Genomic DNA, 25,839 nt, shown 5'->3' on the forward strand with positions numbered 1-25,839 from the left:
CAGTGTGATGGTTTCTATAAAACTAACGGTATTTTACCATACAACCCAGCGATTGATCTTCTTGGTATTTTCTTAAATAAATTGAAACTTCATATTCACACAAATACCTGCACATAGATGTTTATAGCAGCTTTATTTGGAATTGTCAAAACATGAGAGCATGCATGATGTCCTTCAGTAGGGGAACGAATAAATAAACTGTGGTACATCCAGACAATTGAATATTTCCCAGCACTAATAAGAAAGGAGCTATTAAGCCATTCAAGGGCATGGAGGAAACTTTAAAGCCTATTACTACCTGTAAGAAGCCAATCGGAAGTCTACATACTGTGTGATGCCAACTAAATGACTGACATTCAGAAAAATACAAAGCTATGGAGACCTGGAAAAAATGAGTTGTTCTGGGGGTTAAGGAGCAGGGAGGATTGAATAAACAAAGCACAGAGGATTTTCGGGGCAGTAACGCTACTCTATATGATACGACAATGGCCGTATGTTATGATACAATCGTCCAAACCCACAGAATGCACAACACAAAGAGTGAACCATGTCAACTATGGCATTTAGGTGATGATGTGGGGTCAATGTGGGTTCATCAAGGGTAACAAATGTCTCTGGTGGAGGGTGTGAAGAGTTGGGAGGCCTGTGCCTGGGTGGGGGAAGGGAATGTGCTGAAACTGTTCTTTTTGTTCAATTTTGCTGTGAATCAAACATTGCTCTAAAAAAAGTTTATTAACTTTAAAAAAGTGGGTTCAGAAAACTTCACACTCATATTTCTAACTTCCCTATACACTGAACTGTCTGAAAACAAAAGATGGTTCCATTCAGCTGCTTTTAGCATCATTATTACCACTTAGTTCTCTTATCTTTTGAGCCTTGAGGCAATGCTTATTTTTATGTTAGAAATATAGAGAAATTATCTTCTTCTCATGCTATTTGAGAGTTAATACATGCCCTTTTCAATTAAAATATAGATTTCCATTTCATATTTATATATAATCCTTTATGATTTTTAGATTTTTAGTGAAAAATATTTTATGCACTGTCTTAAAAACGGTGCCCTGGTATTTTACAGAGGCTCTAAAATATATGCTAATAATTATTTTATTAATATCTTATTTAGGCTAGCATGAATGTAAAAGCATGTGCAATTTCACTTTAATACTAATATGTAATATATTTTTTTCAGTTACATAATAAAAAACTTTTTCGCTGTGATTTTTTAAATAGAAGGACTAATTCAAGTACCAGAAGAAAAACAGTGCAAAGTGTGTGCTATCAGGTATATTTTCTGACTATCTGCAGGTGGGAATGTTTATGAATAACTAGGCATTTTTTTAAGAAAAAAAATTCATCCCTGAGCAGATCTTTGCTGTCATCTAGTCTGTGCCCCTTTAACTGCACCTGTTATAGTTAGAGATCATGTTGCATATAATTATATAATTATCTATTTTGGGATTTTTATTGATATGTTGTGAGTGAAATATAATAGATCAGTCACTATATGTAATTATAATTTTTAAAAAATGTTACTAACAATATTTGCACAATGAACTCTATGAAGAACAAGTAGAAATGGATTTTCAAGACATAGGGAGTCCTGAGAAGCAGTGGGGGACATGTTTAAAAGGTCTCCAAGGCAGAAAGATTCTACTAACTCCTTGAGGTTATTTTTTTATATATGATTTATTATATTATATTTTACTTTATTTTTTATTTTTTTCTTGTCAGACGGGTAATGTGCCGATGTTGTAACAAGGTTTGTGGGAGGCACACACCACGCAAGAGTGTGAACACCCAATCATCACACTCATGAACTACAAAAGGATCATCATATATGATTTTTTAAAGCAACTTCTAATGTATTATAGAAATGACCATCTGATGTTTCAAGACTTCATTCTCCAATAGAGAGAGTCTACATAAAGTTTACTGACCTTACCTGCAATTATTTTCAACCTCGTTCTTCTTGGATTTTGCTTAATTGTCTATCCTCTAAAGAATTCCTACAAATGGGCCTAATAACTATCTTTTACCTATCTTCCACAATTTTCAACTATTCCGTGCATTACTCTCCTGACTGTGGGGATAATGAGCTCCATGCTTTGACTTGGGCCTCTGGAGCTGTATTTGAATGTCACCATGGTGATGGGGTACCAGTCAAGGCCCTACTGGGAATGAGATACGGCTCAAGGGCTGAGGCATATGTCTGGCAGAATTAGTTTAAGTCCTGGTGGCTGGAGAGAATAGGAGGTAGACAGAGGTACATAAAACTACTTTCTGAGGCTGACAGGCCTTGAAGTCAGATTTAGTTCACTATTTCAAGGAAATAAATTTTGGTTTTTCAGCTTATCTCACTATTCAAATGAAAGGGTGGTCAAAATTCAGGCTCGAGAAATATTGCTGTGTCATCTCTGTGTTAATGACCCTAGAGGGTTATGTGAGAGAGATAGACAGACAGACAGACAGACAGACTATACTGTTCTTAAATAAACTGAGCTGAACATTAGGTTCTGAGTCTTCTATTTGTAGAGGTAGTTTGAGAGCAATTAGTGTTAGGGGGATAATTATTAGCAACCTCATTATATCCAGGTGCCCTGACATGGGACAAATAAAATAGCTACTTCTTCCTAAACTCATGTAAGATCAGTACTGTTAAGAGGTGTCCCCCCAAATGCCTGAAACCTAGGGAAACATGCTTCATTAAGAATCCATAATTAGTGATATAGTAACCATTTCACAACTGTGGGCTGGAATGTAGAAAAAAATCACAATAGAGATTTAAATCTAGGTTTTGTATTACAAATTTCTAGAGTCTAAAACATATCATTTTTTCTAAAATGCCAAAGCCATTCCAATAAAGTTCTCAAATGGCTGTAGAGGAAAAGAAAAATCATTTATTGGTTAAAATCAAGAAAAAAAAGAGAATCACTGACTTAAAGGCTAAGGTTAAAAAAGGATTTAAGGTTACAAAGTGTATTTTGAGTTTCTAAATGTAGGAAATAAAGGATGAACAGATTACATAGGTAGTATTTGTAATTCTGATATCAAGTGTTGCTGGAAATGGGGTTCTTGCAGAGTAAAAGAAAAGTAGTTTGTGGACCATGAATGGGAGGATGAGATGCAGTGGTAAGGTTTATTGAAGTTGGAGCAAACACAAAAGATTGTGCTGGGTTCAGCTCCATCCTGCTATGAAAGAAGTCCAGCCTTCTTTTCATCAAGCCCAGAAGTAATGCCAAGGTCCAGAGATTCTGTGCCATGCAGAAGCTTAGTAGAGTTCAGCCTCTGTCCCTCTCCAGCTACCTAGTCTCTATTCCCAGCTGCAATCTGGCTGGTGCTGCTTTGCTATACTCAGGCTCACACTTGGAGTCTGTGTGGCTTCTAGGCCCACATGGCGGCTACAGAGCGACTGTGAGAGTGAACGGTGAAGTGTGTGTTACCTAGTGAAAGAAAAACAACTTTGTTAAGCTTCAATTATATTACCTCATCCTTGGGAAGGACCAGTCTATCTTTCAAACTAACCAGTCAATTTCCCAATCTATCATGGATTTGGCAGTTGGGTCCTCTCCCTAACCAATCCATTTCCTAGATCTTCCAAGGGTTCTGTGCCCCTTATCCAATCAGATCCTTTTCCCAAGCTCCACCCCTTATGGTCACTATCTTAGTTACTGCTGTTTGTGCCTGACTTTTACTGGGCATGTGCCCAGCAGAGGAATTTCCCTTTAATTTTTTTATTCCTATAGCAACCCCCCTACTCCACTTAGTCCCCAGAGTGAACCTGTTCTATCCTGGGGAGATTGGAAAGTTGGTCCTTCCTCCCTACACAGGGGAGGGGAGGAGTGTTAATCTCCTAGTTGGGGGGGTTAACACTGAATCCCTGGGGTATCTGAAGCTCTAACTTCCAGACTTAATCAAGCTCATTGTCCAATCAGCTCTAGTTTATTGTGCTTAATAATGTCTGATTCCCTTTGCTCCCTTCCTTTACTAAGATCTAGCTACCTATCCTAACACTGTGATTTAGTGTGAGAATGAAATTAACATTCTTTTATATAGGAGCAACATTACAACACAGCATCTTCCACAGTTTCCCCCTAATTGGTTCTTTGTGGGTCACTTTCCAGCTAGACCCTGGTGGCAGGTTTTCTATGTCTGGAACATATCCTCCACAAATATTTAGGAGTTAGCAAAATTTAAGGATAATGGCTGGATTGGCATGCAATTTCCTTGAGTGCTAGAACAGTTGGTTCTCAAACTGTAGCCTGCACCAGAATCACCTGGAGGGCTTATTAAAATTAGACTGCTGAACTCACCAGAGTTTCTGATTCGTTGGTTTTGGGTGGGACTAAGAATCTTTATTTCTAACAACTTTCCAGGTGCTTTTCCAGGGAACACAAATCAACAGCCACTGTTCTGGACCACAGTTCTCAACTTTGGCTGAACATTACAATTATCAGAGGAGGCTTTTTAACTCTTGATGTCCAGGTTATTGCCCAGATCAGTATCAGGATCTGTGGTGGTCATGACTAGGCTTCAGTATTTCTAGATCTCCCTAGGAAGTCCCACTGTGCAGCCCAGGTTGGGAAACACTGTCCAGTTTCCCAGTGGTCCTTAGCCCAGGCTACCAATAGAATAACCTGGAAAGTATTTTTTAAAATTGAGTTGTAATTTAATTATGACCCTTTTAAAGTGAACAAGGCAGTGATTATTTATTTATTCAAAAAGTCCTACAACCATTCCCACTGTGTAACTCCAGAATATTTTAATCATTTCTAGGGAAATTTTAACAAATCTCTGATATATGGGTCCTACTCTTAGAAATTCTGATTAAACTGGTCTCCTGAGTAAAGGCATGTGTTTTTTTTTTTTAAGTGCCTCAGGTGATTCTAATGTCCAGCTAGGGTTGAGGACCACAGTTCCTCAGTTTGGTTACAGACCTTCCAAGACTGTTTTAGGAGTTAAGACCTATTCAGGAGCTTTCATTGACCCTGGCAGGAATGTTGTAATACAGAGGAACTGGCACAATTCTCTATCTAAACTCCTGCCTGTCCATTAAATCTGGTCAATCACAATATAGAGAAACATCGTGCTTGATTTAAGGCTCTCAGAGCAGAGAGCAGGGGGGTCTCTAACAGACGGGCCTGCAGGTGACTCACTGTTGGCCTGACTGCACTGCCCGCAGCATTTCCCTGCAAACCAAAGCTGCATTTGGAGCCTACAGGAGCATCTGGAGGGCTCAGTGACCCTCAGGATGATTCAGCTACCAGTCAGTTTTTAAACATTGGCTTCAAGATTTTTAACAAGCCCACTTCTTAGACACCCTAAGTCTGATGCTGTTTCAGTGTTGGCCTTTTGTTGATTGAGGCACAAAAGCAGAGTTTAAGTATTGGCTCCTACCATTTCTAGTTACCTGATTTTGAGTAAAATCCGCTGAGCTAAAGTTTTCTCTTTTTTTTTTAATAATTCCCTCCCCCCAGACGTGTTTTCATTATTAAAGAAAATAGCGTATTGGGGACATTCACCTCCGTAGGATGAATTCACTGGAAAGATCATGAGATTTTTATGCCACATGATTTGCATTCAATCCCTTGGCAAAATGTGAGCATTTATTATTTATAAAAAAGGAAATCAATAATGATAACAACAATAAGTATAATAACTGACTCACCTTTAATAATGCCTTTACATATTTTTGTGAAGATCAAATAGTACAGTTCACAGGAAAATGCTTTACAGAGGTCAGTCTGAAAAAGTCCAGCCACTGTTAATAAAATGAGAATGGTTTGTGCAACATCCATATGACCTGGTGGCCAAGGAGAATGGACTAAAATGTGCATGTGTGAATAATGACAACTTCACTGTACTAGTCAGTGGAGGTGGTAGACGCCACTGAGTGAGCATGTGTACTGTGTGGCTGTCACATTTAAAATGACTGAGCAAGTAGAGCAATGAATCTGCATCAAATTTTTCATTAGCTTGAAAATTCTTCTGCAGAAACTACTCAGATGATTCAGAAGGCCACAGCTATGGGCAACTGGTGATTGGCAGTCTCATCATGACAATGTGTCTGCTCATGCATCATGTCTCGTGCAGAGTTTTTTGATAAAACATTAAATAACCCAGGTGACTCGGCCCCTATAGCCCAGATTAGGCACCCTGGGACTTCTGACTTTTTCCTAAACTAAAATCACCTTAGAAAGTGAAGAGATTTCAGGCCATGGATGAGATTAAGAAAAATACGATGGAGCAGCTGATGGTGATTGGGAGAACTATGTGAGGTCCCAAGGTGCCTACTTTGAAGAGGACTGAGGCTTCATTTTTATGCACAATGTTTCTTGTACCCTGTATCTATTTCAATAAATGTCTCTTTTTCATAGTACATTGCTGGATACTTTATAGACAGGCCTCGTGTACTATGGTACCATATACACCATTATCCCTTAAGATCTAACTAGATGGATAGTTATCTAAAAGGAAGAGAAATGCATAATTTATAAATTAAGTTGACTTCTTTTGATATGTTGACATTTTGAACCTTAGGACCTAGGAAGCAAAAGGATACTATCTCTATAGAGCATTTAAAAGCAGGTATTCCTGATGTAAGTAAAATAATGAACTTTTCTATTTAAATTTTTATGATTAGTTGTGACTTAACTAAAAGACCCCTGAGTGGGGCTCTCGAGCCCTCTCTCTGGCCTTAGATGCTTCTCTATAAAGTGAGGGGTAAACTACATGGTCTACCAGGTTTCTTCCAGCACAGCCAGCCAGCAGTTACAATGCGTCATTGTGTTTGACATGCATCCTGGTGACCACCAGGCATGGGAATGTACTTAATGAGTAAATGCTTCCGTTTATTGAGAAAAACACTATGAGCTTTTCTCCAAAGATGAGCTGTGGTAAATATTAGCTATTTTGATTATAAGAAATATAGTTTCTTTGAAGCTTTAGCTGGAGGTACAGCAATAGTGTGGTGTTCCTACAAATCAGGTGGATTCAAATATTTTTTGTCATTTTGTAAAAGCTGTGTTTTTATGCAACTTGTGATAATACATGTTATTTTAGGAAAAATAAATAAAAGCAGCTGCTCCCTAAACTCTAGATAGTGGCACCTCATTGAACCGTTTTAGGCAAAGGAGTTACTAAGTTGGCAGTCATTTGTTAAGCCATCATTTTTTCCCACTTTCTCTGCTTCCCCCCTTATTTTTTCTTAATATCTATAGTACTTCTAATATCTGCTAAGTCAAGTTCCTTATTGGCTCTTCCTTTTCAAAATTGTTTTAGTTATCTAAGATTTGTTGTCCATATTAATCTTAGAAGCAGTTTATCCAGTTCTCCCAAAATATTTTGCTGAAATTTGTATTGAAATTGCATTGAATTCATAGGTCCATTTGTGCAAATCTGTATCTTTAAATTGTAAAAATATCAAACATGGTTGGACTTCCCAAATCTTTCTTAAAAGAATTTTGAAACTTCCTGTATAAAGATTTTCACTAGGTTGGCTCCTGGATAGGAGCTTTTCACTTTCGTGTTTTTGTATATGATGTTTTCTTTCCTATAGGCTAACTGGTTATTGCTAGCATTAAAAATGTTCTTTGTCTTTATTGAATAATATTTTACTTCTCAATCTTGCTGACCTCAGACGTCTTTATTACTTTCCATAGTTTAGTATTTTTCTTATATTTTATGCAATTATTGTATAATCTACAAACAATGGCAATGTTGTCTCCTGTCTTCCAAATTTTCTCTTATTTCAATTTATTGTCTGAATATGTTGGAAAAACCTTCAATACTACGTTGATCAGTAGTATTCAGAGAAATTAGCCTTGTTTACTTCCAGACCCATATGTGCTTATAAAACTCACTGTCCTATTTTCTTGGTTAGGAATGTGGTAGCTTTCCCACAGGCTTTCATCTGTCTGTGGTGGGGAAGGCATTGGAGGCAGAACTTTGCTGAAAAGATATGTGTGTATGAAAAGTTTCGATAACACAAAGCCAGGTAGTCATTATACCAAAAGCTGGGCAATTATGGTAAAAATGCATTTTTAGTTTATACTTGAGTGATTATCACAATCCAACTTAAATCCCCTTCTTTTCCCTTCTATTTTCTCACAGTTTAAAAGTGCTCTGGAGCCCCTCTGTCTCTCAGCGCCCCCAAAGTCTTCCAGGACACGTGGTCACTGGCTTATCTCTCTCTTCCTCTACTCATCCTCCTTTCCTACTCTGTTATACGGCACAGCTTAACTTCCCTCCCAGACAAAAATAACTCTTCCTCTTTGGGAAGGGGGAAATGGAGTGTCCATATAGCACGTGGGATCAGAGAGAGGGCTGTGAACACACACACTGGTCATTTTCATCTTTTCTGCATGATGTGGCACATTGGGGCAGATCGCTGGTAGAGATATCTGAAAACTTTAGTTCTTTCGGCCCTGTATCCTTCTGCCCTGCCAGCCTAAGCATGGTTTGTTCAATATGACATCTGCCTCCATCACTGTTGTGTCCTATTTATGTAACCTAATGGAGCTTTGTTTATTTATTTATTTAGACGGCTGTACCACACTGCTGGTCCACTTTGAAATTATACTTGACTAAGCCTCCAGTGTTACCCAGTTATTTGTATAATAAGTTTTTGGATCTAATACAAGGATTTTTACGTTTGTTTTTTTTTTAAGTTAATTCTGATGCTCTAGCTTATGAAGAGTTTTAGAAACTTGTCTCAGTTATCCAACATACCAGCTCACGCTCCAATCATCCTGTCGTCTGTAGAATATGATAGGAAGGCCATCAGTGTGCTCACCCAAACCTTTAATAAATATGTCAAAAAAGACAGGGCCAGGGAAGGACCCTGGGGCACACCACTACAAAATTTCCTTCAGGTTGACATGGAATTAGCATTCTTTGACATAGCTCTTTAATTATTGATGAAATCACCTGCCTCCATCCCACATTTCTACACATTATCCACAAGGATTTTATAAGAAACACTGTCAACTTCCTTGCCAAAATATTAATACATTGTGTGGGCAGCATTTTCTTGACCTACCTGATCAGTGAACCTATGTATTATTCAGTCCTACTTCAGTTTCGAATGACAGAATTTCAATTTAAACTAGATTTGTCAAAAGAGATAATTTATAATATAATACCATCAGAGCGCCAGTTCTCCCTATCTCTCTGCTCTACTGTCCTCTGTGTTGACTCCAATGCTGTCTCTCCATTCCTAGAATCCAGATGGCTGCCAGCAGCAGGAGACTTCCCCCCACCAGATCCCCCAACTTCCTAGAACTGAGCCTCATTGTCTTGGACTGGATCATGAGCCTGCCTCTAAACCAAACCCATGGGAAATGGATGATCTGGATGGCCAACTCTGGGTCAAATGCTCGCCTTTGAAGCCAGAGCTCAACTCTGTTCCACCAAAACTGCATGAGCTGTGAAAGCCTCAAAGATAACAGTGCTATCAAAAGAATGAATGGATATTATATACACTTAAGAAAATGTCCTACTTCTGAGCGTAGGTTTCAAAGTACCTCCTGAACATATTCTTATCTACAACTCAAGGATCATTCAGATATATATAACCAATTATTTTACTTATGTACAGCCAATTAAATATACATGTATAAAATTATTCAGTTGGAAGCAATTCTCTTCTTGGATAAACACTGTATCAGCAGACGTTCATTTCTATGGGAATGACTAAGGAGTGTTTTCTGTTCTGCAGCTGTCCAACTGACTTCAAACCCACTCACCACAGAAATCTGGGCAAGAGAATCCCTTACAGATGAGGGGTAGGCGTGGTATGTATGCATTTTGTACACATTTTATGGTGAGCTGTCCTGCTACAAAGAGATAATTTCTTGGTCCTGATCCATCCAAATGGCCATGGTAATACATGATTCAAAGTATAGTGGCCTTAAAGCAATAGAAAATGCCAGGGTTGAAAGCTGTAAGAATGAGAGCTATATTTTGGCTTTAACATAACACTTAGAATCTGAGGCTGAATTACTTTTTCAGAGATGGAGTCTCCAAATGTGTTTAACGGTCTAATTGGTTTGTCACCAAGACACTTTTCCAAGCACCTTTTAAAAAAAATGTAAGAGTACTTTTATTTTTAAAAAATTGTTTTTAATTTTTTGACGAGAGAGAGAGACCAACCTGTTCTACTCATTTATGCATTCATTGGTGGCCTCCTGCATGTGCCCTGCCTGGGGACCAAACCCACACCTTTGGTACATCAGGATGACGCTCCAACCAACTGAGCCACATGGCTAGGGCCTATAGGCGCTTAATTTTCTCTATCCCGTTCACATTCAAGTCCATAGAGAAGTCTCATCTTGTACAAATCTGCTAATGAAAGACTAGAGCAATGCACCATGGAGAAGATGCTCTTAAGGAACACTTTAAGGGGATGCTTTTGGAGGAGATACTTTGAAGACTTTAAATGAGGAAAGTGATCTAGAGTCATTTGTAACCAGACCCAAGGGCTAGGTGAGGTCACTTCAGGATTAATGGCCTTATGAGAACAGTTTTCTCATGTCCCTGCCCTCAAGCCATTCCAGAAAGAAAGCCAACAGCAACAAAAGCAGGCCTGCTGCCTGACCACCCCAAACAATACAACCTGGCCTTGGCCTGAACCAATCAATATATACTCTGTAGGTACTACAGAGTGTCTGTCTCTTTCCTGTTCTTACCTTACAGAGTATCCTGTGCTTTGTGTTAGGTGGACTTGATGTGACATCAGAGCCAGTATTTGGGCAGCTGTACAATCACCATGTCTTCCACTGAAAGGAAGCTAGGCAGGCAGCAGAAAAATAACAAAAGGATTGTCAACTGTTGAGTATATATCAAGCTTTGTCTTAATGTACTAGATATAAAAATGAAAGCGAAAATCTTTTGGGAATTTTTGTGGATATGACATGGATATTAGGACATGAAGAACCACCCTAAGAAAATGTAAGGAAAACAGTGGATATTTCAGGAACAATGGAGAAAACCAATAGGCCTCCTTTCTTTTTGACAAGATAAAGCCAAACTATATAAATGTAGGACTGCTGTGGCATCCTAGCATTTTCCAGACTGATCGATAACATTAAATGCTGCAGTTAAGTCTGACAAAATGAAACTAACAAGAACATATCAATAAACGCAAAGAACCTGATCATTATCACTTCTAGGATATAAAAAACAACAACAAAATTGTAATTTATCTGAGGGTCCTACCATTACAAAATAAGGCAGAGTCTTAATTTCCTTTCCCATTTTCACAACAAGAAAGTCAATCCAGTGCTCCAGGCACTATTACATTAACTCTCGATATAAAGTCACTGTGTAGTAGGTTTTCCTTCTAAGAAATTGATAAATTTTTAATGAAGAGTAGAGAGACAGAGACCAACAGGAATAAGTAATTTGTTCAAATACCATTAACTTTTGTCTTTAGATTTGTTCTTTTTTCCATATCACATAATAAATAATGTTCTTTGGAATTTAATTTTTCTGGCACTAAAACATACATACTTAAAAAATCTTTTTGGATTTATATCCTTCAAATTAACATTCTTGAAAAACTTGCATTTGGAACAAATAAAAATAAAATAAGGGAACTATCTTAAAACCTATATTTTAGGTTAGGCCAAACAGTCAATAGTGCCCACTTAAGAATAAAAAAAAATCTGTTTGGCTGTGTGGCTTCTGCTTCTAACGCTTTCTCAACACCTTAAGGCTGTCCACATTCCCTGTGCTCTAGGAACATGGGAGGAGTAGACACTATAGAGTTCTGACACTAATGGAGCCTTGAGATACCCATTGGCATCAGTGCTACACAAAACCACCCAGATGCATGGTTGTTAAATGCATCTGGATGCATTTGGGGATCAGTTCCATGCACTTCAGCTCAACAAGTGCCCAATGAGCACTTAAAGTACAGAACTACAGTGCGAAAGCCAGAGATAAGAAAGGTGCAGAAGATGTGATTCCAGTCTGGAAGATGTTCATCACCTAAGAAGTATCCCAAATATACACACATGTGCTAAATAGTCAAGATCAATGTGATATGATGATATTTATCAAGCTACGAGCAAACATACTAAGTGGATGGAATTAATTAAAATAAAACTGTAAAGGAAATGACAGGGTCACCTTTTGGTCCCAGTTAGTGCGCGTTCATCTATAACATCACTGAAAGAGTGGTCCAATCAGACAGCAGTAGGAGCTGTCTTTAAATGAAAAAAGCCATTCGAGAATACTCTTGGTAAGTTAAAAAGATGTGTTTTCTGGAACTGAGTGTGTTTTTCTAGAGACCACAGCAGCGCTCTGCTCAATGAGATGCTCCATACTCCTTCCAGGTGACTTCTAACTGGGTAACTGGCACCTGGAGGGCAGCGCAGTCTGTAAAACAGAAACAGCAGCAGAATAAGATAACTTACTCATATGGAAAAAGGTCACTTGGAGGAAACAAATGAAAAAATAAACAAATGGGACCACACCAAACTAAAAAGTTTTTGGACAACAAAGGAAACCAATGACAAAATGAGAAGACAATTTACTAAATGGAAGAAGATATTCATGAATGATACATCCAATAAGGGGTTAACACAAAAAATATATAAGGAACTCATACAACTTAACACCAAAACCAAACAATTTAATTTAAAAATGGGCAGAGGACCTAAACTGACATTTCTCCAAAGGGGACATACCGATGGTCAGCTGACATATGAAAAGATGCACAAGGTCACTAATCGTCAGGGAAATGCAAATAAAAACCACAGTGAGATACCATCTCACACCTGTCAGAATGCCTATCATCCATAAATCAACAAACAAGTGCTGGTGAGGATGTGGAGAAAAGAGAAGCCTCATGCATTGTCGGTGGGGTGGTAAGTTGGTGTAGTCACTCTGGAAAACAGTATGGAGGTTCTTCAAAAACATTTTAAAAGTGGAACTACCATTTGACTTAGCAATTCTACTTCTGGGCTTTTATCCAAAGAAACTCAAAACACTAATTCAAAAAGATATACATGCACTATAGCATTATTTACAATAGCCAACATATGGAAGCAGACTAAATGCCCATCAGTAGGTAGATGTATAAAGAGGTGGTACATGTGCACAAAGGACTATTACATAGACATAAAGAGGAAGAAAATCTTAGCTTTCACACATCATAGATGGACCTAGAGGGAGTTATGGCAAGTGAAATAATTCAGACAGAAAAAGGCAAATACCTATGGTTTCCCTTATATGTAGAATCTGAAAAACAAAATAAATAATAAACAAAAAAAGACCCTCATATGCATAGAGAACAAATTGGTGGTAATCAGATGGGAGGGTGTGGGGGGAAGTGTGAAAAAGGTGAAAAGGATTAAGAAATACAAATTGCTAGTTATAAAAATAGTCATGTGGATGTACAGTACAGCACAGACATTATGGTCAATAATATTGTAATAATGATGTAACAACTATGTATGGAGTTGATGAGTATTCAGCTTATCAAGGTGATCACTTCATAAAATATGTAACTGTCTAATCACTATACTTTACACCTGAAGCTAATATAATATTGTATGTCACCTGTAATTGAAATAAATAAAAGATTACTTGGAGAATAAAACCTGCAGAATATTTAGACAACCCAATAAAGTGAAAAAATATACTGTATTTAGAAGAAGGAAAGTGAGTGTCTTGGGAAATTTCCAAGGGTGTTTTTAAATGAACCACATCTACAGCAGTGAGGCTTCAATTAAAATAATTAAAATAAATTAATAAAAATAGATAGGTAAGATAAAATAGCTAGGTAAGATTAACACACATTGCTACTGGTCATTGCCATCCCTTGGACTGTACCTGAGTAAGAGACATTTAATCTATGTTGAATGAAGAGTCTTTAATTTGATTTATGGTTCTAGTTGTGGTATAGTCAATGCCTTTGCTTTTGAGAATTTTTTTCTTTTCTCTTTTTAATCCTTACTCAAGTGTACGTTTATATGTTTATTGATTTTTAGAGAGAGAGGAAGGGAGGAGAGAGAGAGAGAAAGAGAAACATTATTGGTTGCCTCTGGATCATGCCCAGACCAGGGATTGAACCTGCAATGTAGGCATATGCCTTGACTGGGAATCAAACCCACAACCTTTTTGTGGCGTACAGGATGATGCTCCAACCAACTGAGCCACCTGGCCAGGGCGAGAATTTTTTCTCTCCGACCTTCACTGCCTGATGGAAACCATAGCTCTATATTTTAGTTGCTTTGATTCATGAAGTTTCCTTAATTATTCATCACTTCACACCTGTAGACTTAAGCCTCGCTGTGGTTGACTCTCAGGCTGTAGAGTGGGTTGGCTGACAGCAAAGAGGCTGCTGTCTCCAAATCATGACCCCAAGATTTACCACTTGGCTTACCTTAGGCGACTTATGCCTGTCCCTATGGTTCCTTATTCATGAAATGGAAGAAATAAGAGACATGCCTCATGTAGGGTTGTGAACATAACAGTGATAATGTAAGAAAAGCCAAGCACAATGCCTGGTCTACAGTAGGCTTTTAAAAATCGTTGCTATCATTGCCCTCGCCAGGTAGCTCAGTTGGTTGGAGCGTCATCTTGGTGCTCTGGGGCCGTGGGTTTGATCCCCAGTCAGGGTACGTGCACCAAGCAGCCAGTAATGCATGGATGTGCATAACAACAGATTGATGTTTCTCTCTCTCCTTTCCTTTCTCTCTCTCTCTAAAAATCAATCAATAATTTTTTTAAAACTGTTTAAATATTTGCTATTATAATCCTTAAAATAAAAATATTAACTTTAATGAACATTGATACAAAGTTAATATTTTTGTGCTGTGGCTTAATATTATCATTGAATACTTCCCTGATTGTCCCAGTGGTGGTTGACAACTAATGCCAGAGGGGCTTCTGAACTGTTTCAGGCCTTTTCTGAGTCCGTTAAATGAGGTTGATTAAGATCCTGACCTGACTTGCAAAGACCTATCCCAGGTTCACCTTCACTTTTGGAAGGACAGGAGCTGGACCAGACCTGCAGGCAAGTGGTTAACTTTTATCAAACATTTATCCTTGGCTCTTCTTTTTCTCTTATTGAATTTTCTACCTTCTAATTTTTACATTTGTGGTGTTTATGGTTCACTATATGTTTCTCCCATTATCTTGTAAAGCCCAGGGGGAGATGAATCTTTGTTTTATTCATGGATGTATCAAGTTGCCTAGAAACACTCCTGGTGCATAGTAGGAGCTCAAGAAACATCTGTTGAAATATAAGGCAATGAGCATCACAACGGTGTGAAAGCTCCTTATTTCAGTTTCCCTGCTTTACGCAGTGTTCGTTCAATAGTGTGGGTTAATTAGGGCTGTCATGAATATAAAGCCTTCCAGCTTGTCCGCTGAACAGCCCTCCGAGATGCCTGTCACACAGCACACCATCTCTAACTGCTCCTGAGATATGCAGAGAGGAGGCTTTCTGGTTTAGTGCCAACTATGTGTGCCTTCCTGGTGGCTAGTATAAAATACAGTCCTGTCAACAGAGGTGCTTACCAACCAGTTGAAGAGACAGAACAGTTGCAAAGAAAGAGACAACAAAAAATATGACTCTTCATAACCAGCGTCTGAAGTGTGACGGTGAGGGTGTCGTCATGGGGGCTGGCATGCCATTGCAGGGGAATGGCAAAGACAAGGGTTAGAGGCGGAAGTCCACTGACAGGTTTGGTTTTGTTTTTAATTTTTATTTATTTATTTATTGTTAGACAGAGGGAAGGGAGGAAGAAAGAGAGAGAGAGAGAAACATCAATATGCAGTTGCCTCTCATGCACCCTACACTGGGGACCTGGCCTGCAACCCAGGCATGTGGCCCTGGCTGGGAATCAAACCCATGACCCTCCAGTTAACAGGCTGGCACTCAGTCCACTGAGTCACACCAGCCAGGGCAACATGTTTTCAAGATCTATGGCAGAGCCTGTGACAAGCAGAGCAGAAGGTAAAAGAAAATTTATAGGAAAAGAAAATGTTCGCCACAATCACTGTCTCTTCCAAATACTGACTGCCCAGAGCTAACAGGCTCTCTGCCCTCATGGAAATTACAGTTTATTGGGGAAAGGGGTGACTGAATTAATTAAGTAATTACTCAAATGTAAAACTCTCTCCCCTTAGAAGCACTTAATACAGTAAACATGTTATTAAACATGTGTATAAAGGGATTATGCCAAGATCAAGGAAGTCATGGAAAGGCTTCTTTGAAGAAAGAGAAGAGAGAATATGCCTGCATCTACCTCTATCAACTTAAGAACCAAAAGTATTTTTTGCTTTCCTGTTCCAAAGCAATGAACTAGACACAAAGTATGTTTCTGTTGAGTGAATGAATGAAGGTGGATCTCAAAGAGCCTTTAATGTTGAGTACAGGTTACAAATTCTGTTCTGAATTACATCCCACTGTGAGCACACTTCATTCAAACTAGTGGGAAAGTCCATGTCAGTCATCATTTTGCTCTCTCTCACTGTAGGATCCTACCAGAATGGTGTGATCTGGGAAGCTTCCCTGGAGCCCAGGAAAGAAAGGATTAACTCTCTGTTATCTATTCCAGTCCAAAGATGCTGACCATGCTTATTCACTGTGCCCATGATATCCCTTCAAAGTCCTGTGACTATCTGCTATTTGAAACACACTGGCATATAGGAATTTTTGCTAAAACTGAATGTGGTCTTACTTCCCAGAGAGATCCTAAAGCCATTGCTCTGGATATCTCACCTTTTTTTTTTTTTGAGAGCATTGACGCAGAGGAAACACTCTATTTCCTACCATGCAACCTCCAAGCCCTTTTCTGAATTTGAAGTGATCATCCTGTCTCCCCTCTAGTTACCTTCAAAGTCTTCGGGGAACGAAGGTTTTACGGAAGTGCTTTGAGGTCACCAGTTCATACAAATTTCCCCCCTAAGGAAGAAGAGAGCCCTTGTGGAATGGGGTTTCCTAATTAATAAGAACACTGAAGGTGTTTTTCTGCCTCACCTGGATATTTGAAAAATTTGCAGACAATAACGTTTTCAAGTGGTGAAGTGATTCTTCTCACGGCAGGGTGCAGAGTTGCCGGCAGGGGGGAGGCATTATTGGCAAACTAGTTAGAGGCTAATTGCCAAAATCTAGACATGACATGAAAGATCCTGGACTTTAGTGGTAGCAGTGGACAGGAGATATAGGGCAGACAGTTGAGGCATTTAAAGACTGTAGTAACTGATTAGATATGGAGATTGTTTGAGAAGGAGGAGTCACGAACAAACATGAGCTTTCAAGTCTCTGTGAGTGGAAGACATTGGCTTGGAGGATGGGAAGGAAAACAGGGAATATGGTGATATGAAAGTGTTAGTGGGGTTGTTATTGATGTAGAGAGAGTCAACTAGATGACGAAGTTGTGAGGGTGAAGCTCTGCAAAGAGTTTAGTTTTAGGGAGGAAAATGTTATGACTCACTTGAAAATGTGAAGATGAATGTGAACTCTGGAGGGAAAAAAAAGGAGGAATCCAAGACAAGGCAGGGAGGGCCCTGGAGTTAGGTGGTGTTTGGGCACAGGCAGCAAAAGTCCAGAACACGTCTCACGAAAAAGAAAAGAAGTTCTTCACAGACCTGTTCCTGAAGCCTCAGGGTCAAGGTAGGGTCCATGAAACTAGAAACTTTAGGGAGGACATCAGGAATGAGAATGGCCAACTCCCTAAGATTAAATTAGGAAAGTAATATTAAAAAGTATTCAGAGTAGGTTTCTGGAATCTTTGTGAGAACACATTTAGTTATTTAGTGGGAAGACAAAATGAGGAGTTCAAGGAAAAAAATAGAAGAAAAGGATACAGGGCGTGTGGAGACCTTCTTTAAGGAATCTCACAGCGGAAAGATGACGGGAGGTGTGACAGTAACTGCGGGGCGTTGTAGAATAAAAGGAAGGCTTGTTTTCTCTTTCCACGTGCCTCAAGAAAATATCTTTTCTGAGGGGCAGACGTATCAGAACGATACTGTTAAAGGAAATAACCAGGTTCCTACAGCATTTTGCCATTTGTAGACCCCTCCTAGTGAACGTTGTTTGTCTAGATTATTTGGCTTGGGCTCTCCTATGACTCAGTCCATGGTTAATTGTCTGTTTCTGTGGCTTTCTGAAAGAGACATTCACCACCATGGCATAGGCAGCGAATGACAATGGATTTCTTATTCTCTGTTGCCATCGTGGTCACTAAAGTTGACCACTCCTGCCCAGTGGCTGTCAGCTCGCTGCAGAGGAAACAAGAAAGAGAATGAGAAGTTGGGAAGCCCATGTACATTTCAGGCCCATACAGAGATCTAAAGGGCTGGATCTAGACTGTGCTCTTTTCAGAATTTGGGTTAGAAATAGCAGAGACGGAGTCTTGCAGAACAGTGCCGCTGGCGTTATGACTCACCATTGGAGGATGTCATTAGGAGGGGCAGCACGTGTCCTTCAGCCAGTCCTCAGGAAATCATGACTGCCTGCTTATTCCCCCAAATCCTGCACAGTTGAGCTGGAGCGGGTAGGAGTCTGGGGGTGGAAACTTCGACACTGTCATGATTTCCTTGCCTAAATCCAATCTTTTCTATTTCAAGTCATGAAAAGATATTTTTAGATGGATTGATAGACATACACACATACAGAGCACATATATATTATCTTTTCATAAACATTTACCTGTCAATGTCTGTAACTTAGGGTGCCTTTAAATAAAATCTCAACCGAATTAACCTAAAATAAAATGTTCTCTATGCAAGTTCCCAAAAGAAGATGAACCCTCAGAAAGACTACTTAAATTCATTCCAGAGAAAATGAAGAATAAATGAGAATACCAGGTAGAGTTAGAGGGTTATTCTGATGAACTGATTTCTATATAATATGAAGGAAGATTAGAGCTCATAGGGTTCTGAATTTTAAAATAAATCACTGCATGAAAGCAGAGGAAATATTACTAAGAATTTTGTTCTGATGTCTGATTAACACTTTCCTCCCTTTGTAGAATTCTGCATTTTGGAAGGAAAGCACGATTTAGACAGTCCTTTCACTCACTCAGCAAAAAAGGCATTGAGGCTTCCCATTAGCCAGGCATGATGCTAGGCTCTGGATAAGATGTTGACCAAAAAAGAGACCTCTCTCCCTCCTGATGCTGAGAGGCTACTGGGGTGGGGAGAGCAGTAGACACTAATGGCTGATGAATGTGTAATTACAAACTGAGATAAGCGCTTTAAAAGAAAAGAATGGAGCCTGATAAAGAGCAAGAACGAAGGACTCCAGGTGGGGGTGCAGACACTGGGAGGCTTCCCTGAGAAAAGGCTGTTTGAGCTGAGATCTAAAGGACGAGGCTGAGTTAGAGCTGAGAAAGGCTGGTGGGGAGCACGCTAGACCCAGAGAAGAGCATGTGCAAAGATGGACCCCCACTCCCATGCTCAACGCCACAGGGGCCAAGCCCTGCAGCTCCTAGTTAAAGATTCGGTCTTTATTCGAAGAACAGTGGGCAGCCATTGAAGGGTTTTAAGGAGGTTGGTGACATGATCAGATCTGTCCTTTGAAAAGAACACTCTGGCTGCAATGTTGAAAATAAACTGGGAAGACGTTGTCTAAAAGCCATTGTTTCACTAAGCACACGCTAAGGCATGCGGCTGTCATAATCACTTTCCTGTGGTCACCTGACCCTACTAATATTTTTCTGCACCCCTGAGGACATTTGGAAGCTATTTTAGGTGGAGGATTAAGAATTTCTTGATCCCAGATTATTATATGAATATGTCAACATTTGGGCTACAGACACAATGCCTTTCTGTCTGCTCCCAGTTTTGATTGGCACACTAATCACCATTCTAGTCACAGGGATAGTACAAACAAGGCCTAACAAAAAAACTTCCCCATTCTACAGTCAGGGAGGATATCATGTTACCCTTCTCCCCCTTCCACTCTGTCATGGTACATGATCATCATCTTTCTTGTGTCCTTGTCTGTACCTTGACTCTCCGTGCACCTCACCCTGTCTCTGACTCCCTGTTTTCCTATCATGCCTAGACCCTGGTCAGTTACTTCAACAGCGCTCTTGCCATGGAACCTGATAGCGGAGGGCAGCAGGGCTGTGGGTACCAGGCAGTATCCAGTCATCCGGACTAGAAAGGCCTGGTTGCAAAGGCCCATTCACCAAATTTAACTAACCAGGACTAAAACAATGAGGAAGCAGTTGCCCTCATCAGAACTCCAAGTCACCCCAAATTTGATCATGTCATTACCTTGGGAGTAGTCCTGGAGCCCCGCCAGGGCTGAGCCACAGTGCAGGGTTGGAGGTCTCAGCTTAAGTATGTGGAGGGACATGGGGACAGGGAGCCACCGGGTACTCACTTTCTAATGACCCCAGCCTGGAGAACCCACCTTTCACCATATCTGCTGCAAAATGTTGCTATAGAGCTGATGGACTTAAACGGCATCCAAAATCTACCTTTCACTGTGCGTGACACTCCAGTCAACATTCCAGGCCAGTGACCATTGGTGTCAGTATCATGGCTTTACTTACATCTTTCTGATATGGAGCCCAAGCAGACTCCCCCTTTAACTTCCACTAACTGAAGCTAATTGTGGCCTCTGCCACCACAAAGAAGGCTAATCCTTCCTTGACAAAATGGTCGTTTGTACTTTAGGTGTATCGCTATGTGTCCTCAGTCTTCTCCAGTCTGAAGCTCCCTGTCTCCTTGCATGAGTGCTTCTCTGGTGAGGTTTCCAGGGCCTGCTGTCCCAGCTACGCTTCTTCGAACCTAAGTGTTTGAAAAATGCTGTTCTAAGACCTGTGTGGTTGGCTGATTAAACAATCTGGGCTCAACCAACTTTATTCTTGTATCCATTCTTTTCAAATCAGTTCCTTTTTCCACCTGTGTACAAAATTTAAAACAGACCCCCACAGCTTTTCCACTATTGGCAATAATATTAGTTCCTTGGTTTGCACACTAAAATTTTAATAACTCTGTAACTCTAGTCCAGTCCCTTCATCTAGTCAAAATTCCAAATACATACCCAGTTTAGGGCTTATGCCCTGTTCCCGCTCAGATCTGACCGAGTCTTCGAAGCCTGGAGTTCTGGGGCAGGGTACGGTTGCCTCTTTCACTGTGTCGTAGCTCCTCCTCTTCTAACCAGCTGCTGTTTCTAACCACTTCTGGGCAGGGTGGGGGTGGGGGAAACCAGGAGAAATTGGTTAAATCTCTTGATGAGTTTGAGGTGTAATGACTGTCAAGTGGATTCTTGCTTTTATGTGGCACTTTTGCATGTTCCTTGGAGGTGCCCTGCTGGTGACATCTAAACCGGTGCCAAAGTGTGGTCCACAAATAACAGAATTATCATCACCTGGGAGCGTGTTAGAAATGCACATTTTGGAAGTCCTCTGTCCTAAGGAATCAGAACCTCAAGGAGTGTGGCCCAGGAATCTGTTTTAACAATCCCTTGGGTGGTTCTAGTCAAGTGTGAGAAGCACCAATCTAAACAGCAGGTGGTCACTGACTCCCCTGGTCAGGCCCCGGGTTCTGGGCATGTTGGACCTCCAGGCCTGTGCTGAGCTGAGCCCAGCAGTCAACCTCAGGACACTGTGCTCTCCCTATAGCTAGTGGCAGTACAGTCCCTCCAGCACATCTTCTTATTGCTGGACTCCTCAGAGGTACCTGTACCTGGACTGTCCATCTTAGACTTTTGGAGAAATGAGGATCTGTTTCTGTGTCTCAGACTTCAAGAGACATGGGCCAACTTCTCAAAGAGTTCTCTGAAGCCTCTCTCTTGGCCTATACAGTAGAGTATGCTCCTCTCTTTCATCTCCCATTGATGTGGGTGATGAGCTCATGCTGAGCAAACCGGATTTACATTCTGTTACCAAGTTCTATAAAAGTGATCCAGCATATCCCTTGGGGCTATGGAGGACTTTATAGCTCTTGTTTTATTCATAACCTTTGGGGCCTGTTTCAAAGATCCAAGACAACAGAGGAGTTATATTTCATATCTTGGACATGGCACCAAAAACTCTGTCCTATAAGGTGGTTGTAATTGGCTCTGCAGGCTACTTTTAGTAAGGTATATACTGCTGAGTCGCTTAAATCATTTTCACTCATGTTCCTGTGAAGTCATGTCTCCCCAAATTTATTCTTAGCTAGGCCTTTGTGTCATTGTTAAAGTAGATTTATGCTTCTCTTCTATATTTACCATGGTTTTGTGCCATTCCTGCCTTTTGCATTCACATAGTGCTGAGCTGAAGGAACTTCCAGACATTGACTCGCCCAGCATCCGGGCTAACTGCCTGACTATGCTGCGCACTTTCAGAAATATTCCACTGCTCCCATTATCCCCGACATATCCTCTTTTTATGGATCAGAATTAAGGAGAGATACTGTTTTTCTGGTCCATTCCTCTACATCTGAGAGATGAAATTACCATCAAGGCAAGTGAAGAATTTATCAGATATTGTGTTGTCACTGCACTGAAGATCCCACAGATGCTTGTTAGGCACAGGTACTACTCACTCTCCCCGGCTGGGTACCCACTACTTTTTTTTTTTAAGATTTTATTTATCTTTAGAGGGGAAAGAGAGAGGGAGAGACACATCAATGTATGGTTGGCTCTAGTGCGTTCCCTGCTGGGAGCTGGCCTGCAGGGAACTGGCCTGCAACCCAGGCATGTGCCCTGACTGGGAATCGAACTGCAATCCTCTGGTTCACGAACCTGTGCTTGATCCACTGAGCTACGCCAGCCAGGGCCCCACTACTTCTTAATGGCTCTTCGTTCGCTCTCCACGGAGCTTACACCAGGTCTGCTTTACCCCCATAAAATCCAGGCACCACTTGTTCCCATGACTCCCCATAGAGGACTGCCCATCCATTTAACGAAAAGACTTGATGTGAGACAATATGAGTTTCCTGAACTCACTCTTTTTGACCTTGAAATCTCTCCCTAAATTGACTCCTATAAGACCTCCCTCTTACACTTGCCAAGAAAATGCCTCCTCCTTTGTGATCTTTTCTCATCCCCTGTGAGACTTTTATTTGATTTTTTCTTCTTTAATGTTTCTCTCCCAATTAGCCCCTTCACATTAACTGAAAAAACGTTTAAGTCTCAAATCCTACAAACCAACCAACAAGAACATATCCTTTGACCCTTATTGCTTTTCTTGGCTTCACTCCTGTTAACTTACCTGAGCTCACTTTCTTCATTCTCCTGACAACTTTCCATCCAAAGTTGATCAATAATCTCCTAGTCATCGGATCCAAAGGCCTTCTCTTATTGTTCATCTTCATGTTACATTTTATACTCCTGACTCTCTCCTGAGCACAGATGTGCTCAATACATATCAGCCTTAGTTATCATAATTACAGCAGCTTTAAAACGGACCCTTTTACTGCTAATCTGTCTATTAGCTGTACATTCCATTGCCAGAATTACTTTCCTAAAGGAAAATCAACTCTGCTTAAATATTATGAATAATCTAGCCTCAATATCCATTTCCAGCTTATTACCTATTTTTTAAAAAAAATCCTCACGAGAGGATTTCAGAGAAAGGGGAAGGGAGGGAGAAAGGGAGAGAAATATGGATGTGAGAAACATCAGTTGGTTGCCTCTTGCACATGGCCCCAACCAGGGATCGAACCTGCAACCCAGGTATGTGCCCTGACTGGGAACTGAACCCATGACCTTTTGGTTTACAGAATGACTCTCCAACCAAGACACACCAGCCAGAGCTGTCTAATGTTTCTTGACACATCATCCAAAATGGATAAAGCAAAATGAAACCATTTTCTCTCCTCCAATAATTCTCATTTCTTCAAGTTTTTTGATTATTCTGGTTTTTCCTTTGAACTTCTTTTCCTTCTAAGTTCTTTTGTCATAGTACTCCTTATTCTTTAAGATCCATCACAAATGCTACCACCTCTTCTGTGAAGCCTTACCTGATTCTTTTAAATGAGTGATTCCTTTTTCCTTTACATTTCTATAGTTTGTTGGCACACCTCACATCACACATGCAAATACACAAATGTGAATAATTACTAAATTTAAAGATCATAACATCGTTTCACAATGACATATTTCCACACCAGTGAAAACAAAATAAATGGCTCTACCTACCTTTTTTCTCTTGCATTAGTTTAAACAAAACACCATCTGAGAACTGGGAAAACTGTAATTTTCTTTAATGTTTTGCCTGTAATTTGTAAAACAACAGAAAATATTCCTGTGGACATGTTTAAAATTTTTCCCAGATGCCCTGACTTCAGTATGGCAATGTCTTCACGACACTCACCGAGCATCCAGATGCTGAAAGGGGCTGGAGGACAGGAACCAAAACGATTAGCAATTTTGGAAATAGGTCCTATGTGGAAGTAATTTATATATGAAGAAGGAGGAGGAGGAGGGTGAATGATTTTATTCAGGAAAGAAAAGCTAGGGGCAGGAAATGTTAGCAATTAGTTTCTGAGTGTCTAAAAAAACTATTATATGAGTGACAGTGAGCAGCTGTTTCATGTTCCTGCTCAGAAGAGGACAAATGGTTTGGGCTCTTGCAAAAGAGATTATGAAAAAGCAGTAGGAAAAGTCTCCAGACTCCAAAGATGGTAAAAAATGTTGCCAAAAAAATGGGGGAGAGACCTCTTTCTACAATGGGGTCAAGAGGGTACCCTGTCTGGAAGATAAGATACTGGAGATAGGCTCATTTGGTTTTTTTTATTCCAATGAGATCATACATAAACAGAAAAAAATGATTCTATCACACGTGAGGAATCTAATCTATACCCTAGGGAAAAAGGAAGATTCTGAGAATATGGCATTGTGGGTAGATGTACAGCCTTTGAAATGATACTCTGGTTGCTTCACCTGGATCACTCACTGCCTATCTTTGTGCCCCTGGAAAAATTACTCAACTGCTCTAAGAATCAGTTTTCTCATCTGTAAAGTGGGTATAACAATGGTGCCCCTCCACAAGGATATGAGTCGTCACTGAGATGATGCTCAATAAATGTTCATTTTTATTATTAGATATGTAGCACTTTTTTTGTACTATGTTAGACATATTTCCAATCATTATCTCCTTTACTGAGCAATCATCCAAGCCCGATATAAAATAGGATGATATGATGACTTTTTACCAGAGTTATGTTCTTTAATTAAAAATGAAAGCCCTAGGTATCAAAGACCAGCCTGCTGAGTTTCCTTACCTTTCCCAACCATGAGACATTTCCCTGATGTCTGCAGCACGTCTTTGACGTCTGGGACAGAAGTCCAATTTGCCTCCACCCCCATGTGGCTCCACCTGTCACCAGTATGTGATCTTTATAAAATTAAACTGAGGATGTGCCAACTTTTTTTTAGTACCTGAAGCCATTAAGCATGCAAGTATGGTGTCTGTTTAATAAAATGAATGAATACAGAAAGAAAATTCCTGTATTTAATGTCACATCTTCAAAACAATATCTATACCATGTAATGTATTCATGTTCAATTTGAGCTATAATGTATTTCTCACCATCTGATGAACTGGTGATAGATGGTCTCTTTGTAGCCAGTGGTTAAAACAAAAAGTGTGTTTTCTTCTGGGTCATTGCTCCTTTCTCCCTCTACCATTTACCTTCAGAAAAAGCTATTTTCTCAAGGATCCCAGGGTGTGAGTCCTTTCCCTGTTCTCTGTTTGTATCGAGTGAAGAGATCATCATTGTTATCTTCACAATAGTTATTGCATATCAATACAGACACCTGGTAAGCTTTCAACTCCCCATTTGAAAGTCAGTTTAAAAGCAGAGAATACTAAAGTTACCTATGCACTTGTATGTGTGAGGGCTTTCTTTTGTAAGGAAAGTTCAGATTCTCAGGCG

The 25,839-nt window shown here is 40.0% G+C and overlaps 1 non-coding gene across 1 annotated transcript; it reads right to left on the minus strand.

Annotated features, from left to right (window-relative positions):
• Positions 1-1,725: 1,725 nt before the first annotated feature.
• LOC119044346 (small nucleolar RNA U13) lies at positions 1,726-1,829 on the minus strand. Its single transcript, XR_005081583.2, has one exon. It is a non-coding gene; the product is annotated as a small nucleolar RNA U13 (small nucleolar RNA).
• Positions 1,830-25,839: the final 24,010 nt, after the last annotated feature.

This window comes from Artibeus jamaicensis, unplaced genomic scaffold (genome assembly GCF_021234435.1).
Source record: "Artibeus jamaicensis isolate MK-2021 breed Jamaican fruit bat unplaced genomic scaffold, CSHL_Jam_final contig_402, whole genome shotgun sequence".
NCBI lineage: Eukaryota > Metazoa > Chordata > Mammalia > Chiroptera > Phyllostomidae > Artibeus > Artibeus jamaicensis.